The sequence below is a fragment of the Carcharhinus amblyrhynchos genome, chromosome 21 (assembly GCF_965287045.1).
Source record: "Carcharhinus amblyrhynchos chromosome 21, sCarAmb.v2.hapA, whole genome shotgun sequence".
In the NCBI taxonomy this organism is placed as follows: domain Eukaryota; kingdom Metazoa; phylum Chordata; class Chondrichthyes; order Carcharhiniformes; family Carcharhinidae; genus Carcharhinus; species Carcharhinus amblyrhynchos.
The window spans coordinates 46,057,681-46,068,189 of record NC_137344.1 but is presented as its reverse complement, the minus strand read 5'-3'; positions in this window follow the sequence as shown (position 1 = coordinate 46,068,189).

The following is a 10,509-nucleotide window of genomic DNA, read 5'->3' as shown; positions in this document are numbered from 1 at the left end:
CTTCCTGTTGGCAGAAGGCCATATGTATTTCAATGTGCTTTTACTGAATTAATGTATCGTGATAAGAGAATACATGTCTTGTGACCAGTGTGAATTATTTCTCTACTGGATAATTACTAGCAATTTTGACTTTTTTTTTAAATTAAGTTAAGGGAGTGGGCATCACTGGCTAGGCCTGTGTTTATTGCCCATCCCTAATTACCCTCAAGATAGTGGTGGTGAGCTGCTTTCTTGAACTGCTGCAGTCCATGTGGTGTAGACACACCCACAGTGCACTATGAGAGTGAGGTCCAGGATTTTGTCTCAGCAACAGTGAAGGAATGGTGATATATTTCTAAGTCAGGATTGTGACTGACTTGGAGGGGTGTTCAGAATGGTGAGTGACTAGGTGGTGGTGTTCCCAGATATCTGCTGCTTTTGCCTTTCTAGATGGTGGTGGTCATGTGTTTGGAAGGTGCTGTCTAAGGAACCTTGGTAAGTTTCTGCTGTGCATCTTGTAGATGGTACACATGGCTGTCAGTGTGCATCAGTGGTGGAGGATTGAGTGTTTGTGGAAGGGGTAGCAATCAAGCAGGCAGCTTTATCCTGGATGGTGTCAAGCTTCTTGAGTGTTGTTGGAGCTGCACTCATCCAGGCAAGTGGAAAATATTCCATCACCCTCCTGACTTGGGCCTGTAGATGGTGAACAGGCTTTGAGGAATCAGGGGATGGGATTGTCCAGCTTCTCAGCCACTCAGTTTCTTGGTGGCGGGAGGAGGCATGCCATTCACTGGTGGCAGGCTTCTCTGAACTCGACGCTGTCAATGGCATCTTCAATTGAAGCCCCCACCCCCCCACCCCCACATTACTGGAAAACTCACAGGAAGGGGTGAGCTGCTGGCAGGACCAGAGAATCCCTTGGTGAGAACAGCCAGAGAATTCCTGCCAGGAGGTGAGTTGCTCACTGCAGAATTCCTAGCCTTTGACTTGCTCTTGTAGCCACAGTATTTATATGGTTAGTCCAGTTCAGTTTCTGGTCAAATAATCTAAATCTCTGGGTTCTCGGTCACATGTGTAATTCCTGGGGGGCAGAAGGGAGAATTATCCCAACGCCTTCCTCATACAGGTTAAATAGGAAGCTGAGAGGTTTGAGGTCATTCTGAATCCAGGTCCCTGACATTGTAAGGCAACTTTGCCACTGTGCCACCTCAGTAATAGAAAACTGGCCTTTTGATTGATTGGCAAAAATGACTTGGTTGAGTAGGAAAGACAGCTGAATTTCCTGCAACAACAATACATTCTAGAAAGTACTTGAAAAGCTTTAAAACACATTGGGATGTTCTGAGAGATGTAATGTGAGTACAAGACTTCCTTTAATTGCAAAATATCTATTTCATCGGTAGAAATTTTGTTTCTGGATACACTGAAATATATGTTTCCGCTTGTGTTGCTTGTGTCCAATATTGATGAGGTATTAATGATGGGAATAAAAGCTATCACATTTTGGTTCACTTGAACACTTCTGCCCATATTTGGGTGAGTATCATCAGTCTCCGGTGGAAGTAACATTGGAAAATATGCCAGACAGAAAGAGAGGCAGGGAATGGACTCATGCTCCATTCTGTGCACCATTGTGCCCTGAAATTGGGCAGCAAGGAATGAAAATCCTTTCTTTTGCTTAGGTTGCACATTGACAGATAGATCTTGTCAGTGTAAAATGGGATGTAGATTTCCGAGCATCTGTTTTACTCTATCAAACAAAGGCAAGATCCATCCAATACGGTGTATGTAACTTATAGAGATGGCGAAGATTTACTCATGCCTCTACATCTGAAGCTGTACATTGGACCTCATGTGGATCCATTTATGTCAACTTCTGTACATGTGTGGTGCACAGCTAAACATTTCCTATTCACACATCTAGTGCTGTAATTGCTATCGACCTGAATATGTGCTATGTCTACATATTAGGCAGAGATAAATGATGATGCCGCAGTAACCCCCAGTACTCCTGATGGAAAATATTCAATCAGCGCAAAAGAATGTTGAATTTGATGAAGTGTCACACATTCAGTTAGCAAATCTGTCAGTGATGTGAAACATGTAGGCTGATTTTGACGCTCTTCACTGCACAAACATATTGGTCCCCTTCCTGACTGTATTGTAACAAGAATCCCTTGTCTAGTTTTGTTTTGTTAAAGTTCACCTCCATTATTTTTCACTGTTAAAGTGCAAGATATTGGTGGCCACTTATTGATTGTAGAAGAAAATGAGATCCTTCCATTAATCCAGAGCTATTTTTACACTTGTACACCTTTGGCGTTGAAAAGGTTGGGTCCGAGTATCACTAAAATTGTGAAAAGCTAGGAACACTGCAGGTTCAAAGATATTTAGGAGTCAATCATTAAAATATGGTCAATAATCAAAAATGTTAATTGATTTAGCCAAACATCTAGAGTATAAAATGGTGGAGCTTTTACTGCAGCCATACAAATCCCAGGTTAGATCACATCTGGAGTATTCCCAAATCTTCTTGTTCTTGTGGTCAGATGCTGAAAATCAGTCAAGATCGCATACCTTCTAAATCTGCGCAGCCTAGTCAGCTTGAAGGTGTTCGGAGTCAGCACACTGCACAGGCTGACAGTGTATTCCTGAGGCCTATTACTAATTGCCCAACATTGAGCCTATTTCTTCTCTTGCACAGTTTAACCATGTTCCCTAGACTAGCTCAATCTGTTCAGCTAAAATAATCTTTCATTAAGCACCTAATCTTGTCCTCTTGCTTAGAAGATAGCTGAAGAGAAGCCAAGTTCTGCTCCCAGCAATTTTGAAATGTTCAGTTTTAATTTGATCAAATCCCTCAGTGGCCTCGCCACCCCACCCCTGCCCTACTCCCCCACCCCTACAATGTTCTGAGATCCTTGTGCTCCTCCAATTTCAGCCCGTTGTGCATCCTCAGTTTGCCTTGCCCCTCAAGTGGCAGCCATGCTTTCTGTTCCTTGGGCCCTGAATTCTACAGTTGCTGCCCCGCTATCTCTTTATCTCTTCAAGAGACAGAAAGACAGGCCACTGAGTCATAACTGATGGCCTTTATCATTATTGTATTATCTGTAATTTATGTCCACATTGCTCCAGAGTAAATCGACCCACCTTTTTTAAGCCTAGTTGAGTAATTTCTTCTGGAAGCATCTTAGATTATTTGAGGGTCACCAGTGCCATGATTTTAGTATAGGGCAGGTGGGAAGGCAGGCTCCTGGTCTTCCTTCTAGTCAGAAGGGGGATTGAGCTCCACACTGTCACCATTATTCTGAACCTAACACACTAACTGTCCAGGAAACTTGCCCCATCTCAGTAAAAATGTTCTTCAAATTGGGAGACATTCTTGTGACTGAACTTTTTCCAATGCCACTATATGAAGTAGCTAAAACTGGACCGATGCATTCAAATGGCTTTAGGTGCCAGGACTGTGCGAGGTTTGCATGTTCTCCCCATGTCTGCGTGGGTTTCTTCCGGGTGTTCCAGATTCTTCTCACACTCCAAAGATGTGTGGTTAGGTTGATTGGCCATGCTAAATTATCCTTTAGTGTTACAGTGATTAGCAAAATAAATTCCATAAGACGTAAGAGCTGAATTGGGCCACTCGGCCCATCAGGTCTGCTCCGCCATTCAAGCATGGCTGATTTTTTTCTCATCCCCATTGTCCTGCCTTTTCCCCATAACCCCTGACCCCGTTATTAATCAAAAGCCTATCCATCCCTATTTTAAAGACACTTAATGACCTAGTCTCCACAGCCTTCTGCGGCAAAAAGAGTTCCACAGGTTCACCACTCTTTTGCTGAAGAAATTCCTCCTCATCTCTGTTTTAAAGGATTGTCCCTTTAGCCTGAAGTTGTGCCCTCTGGTTCTAGTTTTTCCTACTAGTAGAAACACCCTCTCCGCATCCACTCTATCCCGGCCTCACAGTGTCCTATAAGTTTCAATAAGATCCCGCCTCATCCTTCTAAACGCCAACGAATACAGACACATCATCAGCCGTTCCTCATACGACAAGCTCTTCATTCCAGGGATCATTCCCCATGGAGGTATGGGGATATGTAGGGCCTGGGTGGGATTGTTGTCAGTGCAGACTCAGTGGGCCGAATGGCCTCTTTCTACACTTTAGTGATTCAATGATTCTATGATTGGCGCAATGTGCATTGGCTTGTTGATATAAGCCAAATGACGACAGTATTTTATCCTCGGGAGTGTGTGGACGGGGGCTTCAGAGAAAATTGTTGATCTGAAATCAAAGTCCATTCCTCTCCACTTAAATCATGAAATGTCACTGATTAACGCAATAGATCCATGCATAGAATAGCCACCTGGTTTACAGGAGTGATACTGGAAAAATGGTCACTAAGAAGGTGGAGAACACATATTGCAGGCTAGGGGAAGGCCCATTGTGTTCAGAATGGGCAACTGTACATGAATATGTAGCAAAAGCAAGTGAGCTCTCAGGATTCAGCAATTAAGGCGGGGGCAGGTAAGGGGAAATTGGTTAACGGCTACAACAACATTGTGAACAGTGTAGTACAGATGTGAAATTTTAAATGTCAATAACAAACTAGCTTCTAATTGATAAAGTTCTTTTCCATTCGCTTTCATTTTAATTACCTTCAAAGCATATTCAAATTTAATGCTGCTTTTTCATATGTATGTAAATTGCCCTTGGCATAGTGTGGCCGACTTAATTAATTACAGCCTGTATCACTTTTCCAAGTGAGTAGGTCACATGTGAATCTGTAATTAATGCTGTAAGGCAATCTGACATTCCTTGTTCCTTTTTATCCTTCTTGCAAGATAGTGAGTAGCCATCGCTAGGGGAGAGAGGTAGGTGGAGGGAGTTTGGTACCACGTAGTTAAACTACAGAGAGTGGGACAGACTGCACAACTCTCCTGAGGGACAGGTGGGGACAGTAAAAAGTCTGACAACACCAGGTTTTAGTCCAACCACATCAGGACAGGTGGGGAGCAGGAACAGGTGGGAGGAGCCTCCACCAGGACCATATATATTGATAAGCAGATTTCTGATAGAACCACCTGTCAGAGTATTAAAATGTTCAGAGCTGTATTCCTGCAAATGATCTGTGAAAACCCCGAATGCTGAATAGAGGTCAAGTTCTGCTCCCAGTGACATCTTGGTTTTGAAATTTTCATTTTTATTTTTTATTAAATCCCTCTGTAGTCTCACCCCTCCTTATCTTTACAGTTTCCTCCAGAAATACTACCACCTGAGATAAGAGCATAAGAACATAAGAAATAGGAGCAGGAGTCGGCCATCTAGCCCTTGGAGCCGGCCCCGCCATTCAACAAGATCATGGCTGATCTGAAGTGGATCAGTTCCACTTTCCTGCTTTCGCCTCATAACCCTTAATTCCCCTGTCTATCAGAGATCTATCCACCCATGACTTAAATATATTCAGCGAGGTAGCCTCCACCACTTCAACGGGCAGAGAATTCCAGAGATTCACCACCCTTTGAGTGAAGAAGTTCCTCCTCAACTCTGATCTAAACTGCCCCCCACCTTATCTTGAGGCTGTGCCCTCTAGTCTTGCTATCCTTTCTAAGCTGGAAGAACCTCTCTACCTCCACCCTACCTATCTCCTTCATTATCTTATACGTCTCTATAAGATCCTCCCTCAGCCTTCTAAACTCCAACAAGTACAGACCCAGTCTATTTAGTCTCTGTGTCCTTCCAGTTTCGGTCTTTTGTGCATCCCGGTTTGTTTTCCAATGGTGGCTGTGCCTTCTGCTGCCTGGGCCCTAAGCTCTGCAGTTTGCTGTCTTAACCTCGCTGCCTCTCTAACTCCTTCTCTCTTCAACAGACAGAACACTGTGCCATGGCTGACGCCTGAGGAGTGCCACATTGTCAGGAGTTAGAATCAAGCCCTGCTGCCTGCTCATGTAGTTGCTAAAGATCCCATGTCCTCTCCATAGTTTCTCCCTCAATCATTACCACCAAAAGCAGATGGTCTCTCCACTCACCTCGATTGTGGGGTATGGGATCTTGCTGTGCCTAGATTTGATAACATAATAACAATGATCAGACATCAAAAGTAATTCATTGAAGGTGAAGCATTTGTCTTGAAGACCTAATCGTTCATTTCTGTTGCGCAAGAAATTCAACTGTATTCCAATTCAGGGAACTCGGGAATAAATATACCAACGTGGTTCTATCTGTTCTAGGTATATCACTACTTATAGAAGTAGGGGCTGGAAGATAATAAAGAGAGATGTTGTGGTGCAGTGAGTAGTGTGCTTGCCTCTGAGCCAGAATCTCCGGGTTCCAGTCTCACTCCAGAACTTGCTGACCAAGGAAGGTGCATTCAGAACACGTTGAATATTGACCCTCCAGTCCTTCCTACAGACACCAACAGCAGGCATTAAAAGTGCATCAGTTATATGACAAAAAGCTTCCACCATCACTATCTATTGCTCCAGCATACAACGTGCATGTAAAAGCAGAAATTATTTTCTTCTGTTTTATTCTTTTAACTTTGATAGTTCCTCATTTCATTTCACACCTGGGTTGAATGGTCTTTTGGAAAGTTGGTGCAAATTCAATGGGCCAAATGGTCTCGTTCTGCACTGTAGGGATTCTATAGTTCTACAAAAAACCAGCCTGACAAATTATATGTAATTAGCTAACTACAAACAAATATTTTACATGGACACAAAGATCAAGGAGCTGTGGGTGAGCTGCCAATCTGCTGTTACCTGTTTAATGCTTTCGCCCACTCAAAATCTCGATAAGCCTGACTTCCACGTTAAGAGATTTCAAATGTTTTTTCTCAAGGTCTTTGATTTTGTTTGCCATAAAATAAGCTTTCTGCCCTTCATTGAATTCCCACATCCTGTACCTGTAATAACTTTATTGCTTTAATCCAAATCTTCTTCTTTCTGGCATCCTTATCATTGAAAGAAAAGACATTCAGACACAACAAAAATGGTGTTATTATTCTCACTTCCAAAATGGCCGCCTCAGGTGACGGAAGCTAAAACTGTGATGTCTATTATTCAAAAAGGCCTCGAACCATGATTCACTGAAGTTCAGCAGCCTGCAGTAACACCGGACCTCAATCAAACAATTTTCTAACCCATAACTGTCACAAGGAAAGGTCAGGACTTGGGGATACAGTGCCCAGTTGTGGTACATGGTGGTGATAATGAAGCTATTAAAAACTGGTCTAAATGAGGGTCATTAGACTAACATCCATAAAGCGCTTTACTTACTAAGTAGATTAAATGTGTTGGCACTCTGCGCTTTAGAGAAATGTAGAATGATCTGACTGAGGTTCATCAGGTGATGAAGTAAATTAGGAAGAACCTGTGGTCACATTTTAAGTTGTGCAAGGTCAGAACTAGGCTGAACATTAGAAGGTTATTCCTTGTCCAGAGAATAGTGGACCTTTGAAACAGGTTGCCAGATGTTGCAGTGGACACTGATTCGCCAAATTCCCTCGAGCGAGAACTGAGCCTGTTTCTGGTTGGTGGCAGACATCACATCTTACAAAATATTAGTATTTCAGAAATTCAGTTCAGAATGATCTCCTGAAATAATTTTGATCCCCTAGAAGAATTGGAGAGGAACTTCACAGATTTTATTTTCACAAGTGTGTAGGTTTTTCAGTCTCACAGCAGATCATATAGTTTCAGATAGGGTTGAGAGCCCACATATTTTGATCCACAAGGTTGTGTAGGACAGGCTGGATGGACCCGAGGGTCTTTACCCAACAATGCCTCCCAAATCAGATTAAGCTAAACCCAACTCCTACGGAGGAATAAAAAACACAGCTATAGTTAAAAAACCCCAGGCGACAGTCATGGGTTATCTTCATTTCCGATCTACAGAGTCCAACTTTGTTACTTGTCTCCAAGATTGTCTCCAGCCTGACCTCCACTCAACAAATTGCTGCTTCCCAGCTGGTATCCTATTTTGTACATGGAGTCAAGTTTCTGCGTGTAAACTGAAAATATCTTTCCCGTTTATTATTATTCAGCAAGATGTTTGAATCATGCGTCATTTGTGAATTGTTTAGTTTGCATTGTATGGTTTTAAAAAAATAATCATTTGAATTTAGATGCAGTAAAATCTCACCATTTGCGAGGGTTATGTTCCTGCTAATTCGTTAACGGCGTGCATACTTTAGGAAGATAGTGAATTATTTAGGTTCCAGCCATCCAAAATTTGCCTTATTCTTGCCTTTGGGCCCCCATTCACAGTGGGAAACCTGCAGGATAACACACTGTCCTTGCTCTCTATCAATAGAAGGTCCAAGTACAATTATCCAGCTTCAAAAGAATTTTTTAAATAGTTTACTAAGATGAAACTTTGACCTTGTAATATACTGGTCCTGTTTTCTACATTATGGTCCCAAGAATTCATCTGGGACCATCCCTGAAGTTCCTTACATGAACCAGGTCAACTGTTGCTAAACTTCTTTCTGTCCTTGCGTAATTGTAGTTTCTTTCTTGGTTTTCCTGTTGGGACTCCATCCTTCTAGCCTAATTTGGGAATAATAGGCTCAACCTGATACGAAGCTATTGTCCCATCAACAGCACCACTGGGGCAACACCTGTTGTGATGTGTGGTGTGGTCCTGTCATCAAACAAATATTGCACCTGCTTAGCTTTCATGGATGCCGCCATGAAAGCTAAACAGGATGTTTCTTCACATCCTTTTTGAAGGTTTGAACTGCCTGTTCAGCCAGTCCATTTGATGATGGGTGATAAGGTACAGTCTGGACGTGTCGGATGACATTGGAGACGGCAAAGTTCTGGAACTCATCACTAGTGAAGACCATGTCATTATTAGAAACTAGGTTTTCCAGTATTCTTTGTATTCTGAAGCTTTGCTGCACTTTCTTGATCATATCCCAGGTTATCATTATATGATTCCGTTAATATTGGACATTGTCCTGGGACTATAATAATTACTCTGGACCCCAAAGAATGGCCCCATCCTCATCACCAATGTAGTAATTCAGCCAAACACCAGTTTCCCGTCACTAGACACCCTTTATTGTTTACAGTCAAATAGTATTCACCTTGGGACCTAAAACCTCAGTCCAGGTACAGTTACAGGTTTAAAAGCCCCTGCTGACTGCTCCCCCTTGGGTGTAGGCTTCACTCGCTCAACAAGCCAACTCATAACCCATAAAGCCCCCAGGTAGATCTATTGATGAATCCCCCCAACTTCTGTGGCCATCAAAACACAATCATCCTCAGTTGATCTGGCCTATATTGGTTCATTAGCAACCAAGTGGAACTCTCTAGCACTCAGCTACACAACATAGTCATGGGCAATCGATGCCGTGGATCTCCTCTGACTAAGCAAATTTGCATCCTTGTCCTTAAACATGCAACACTCCTGAATTGCATTGCACTTCAGACACTATCATAGAATCGTAGAATCCCTACAATGCAGAAGGAGGCCATTTGGCCTATTGAGCTTGCACTGACAACAATCCCACCCAGGCCTTATCCCCATAGCCCATATATTCACCCTCCTAATCCCCCTGACACTAAGAAGCAATTCAGCATGGCTAATCAACCTAACCTGCACATCTTTGGACTGTGGAAGGAAACCGGAGCACACCGAGGAAACCTATGCAGACACAAGAAGAACATACAAACTCCGCACAGACAGTCACCCAAGGCCAGAATTGAACCTGAACCCCAGGCACAGTGAGGCCTCAGTGCAAATCACTGTGCCACCTTGCCGCCTGTGTCCTTATGCTCATACTCAAATGACCTGCGTTCCAAAGAAAATGCTTCAGAGACACGCTGAAACTCATCTTGAAGCGCAGTAGCATTGACATCAATGACTGGGAGGAACTTATTACTAATTGTAATTTGTATTGTACCACTCATGACACTATGTCAGGAGAGTCAGAAGTTCATGCAACAGGGTGGGCAGCATACAAACAGGATTAACTCTTCAGTCCCTCGAGCCTACAGTGCTGCCACTCAAGTGAGATCATGACTGATCTGTATCTTAACATCTTTTAATTGCCTGGTGCTATATCCCTTAATGAGCCTTACCCGTTTAAACATCAATCAATCAAAGTCTTCACATTTTCAATGGAATTTTCAGCAATTCAACATCGCTCTGACTCAGAAAAATTGAGCTTTGAAACTGTGGGATTTCTCTTTCATAGCTCACAACTTATTAGCATAATGTTTATAGGCAAGACTTCAGGAAAATAGCTTTCCAACTATCCTGGTGATTTCCATCAATGCAGTGCCTGCACTTAACAAGAGGAATTAGGATTTTTCTTTTAAAAACTGCAATTATTGTAAGAATTTCTTTCCATTGTTAGATTTGCATATATGTAGATTTGACTGTGGGTGCTAATTGTCTTATTATCATAAACCTACTAATCTCAGGAAGAAAAATTGCTGAGAATAACTTGTATTCCTCTCACAGGGGACAAACTGGCAGAGAGATTATTTCCTTTCAACTGCTCTATAAGTGTCTCACTTTCAGCT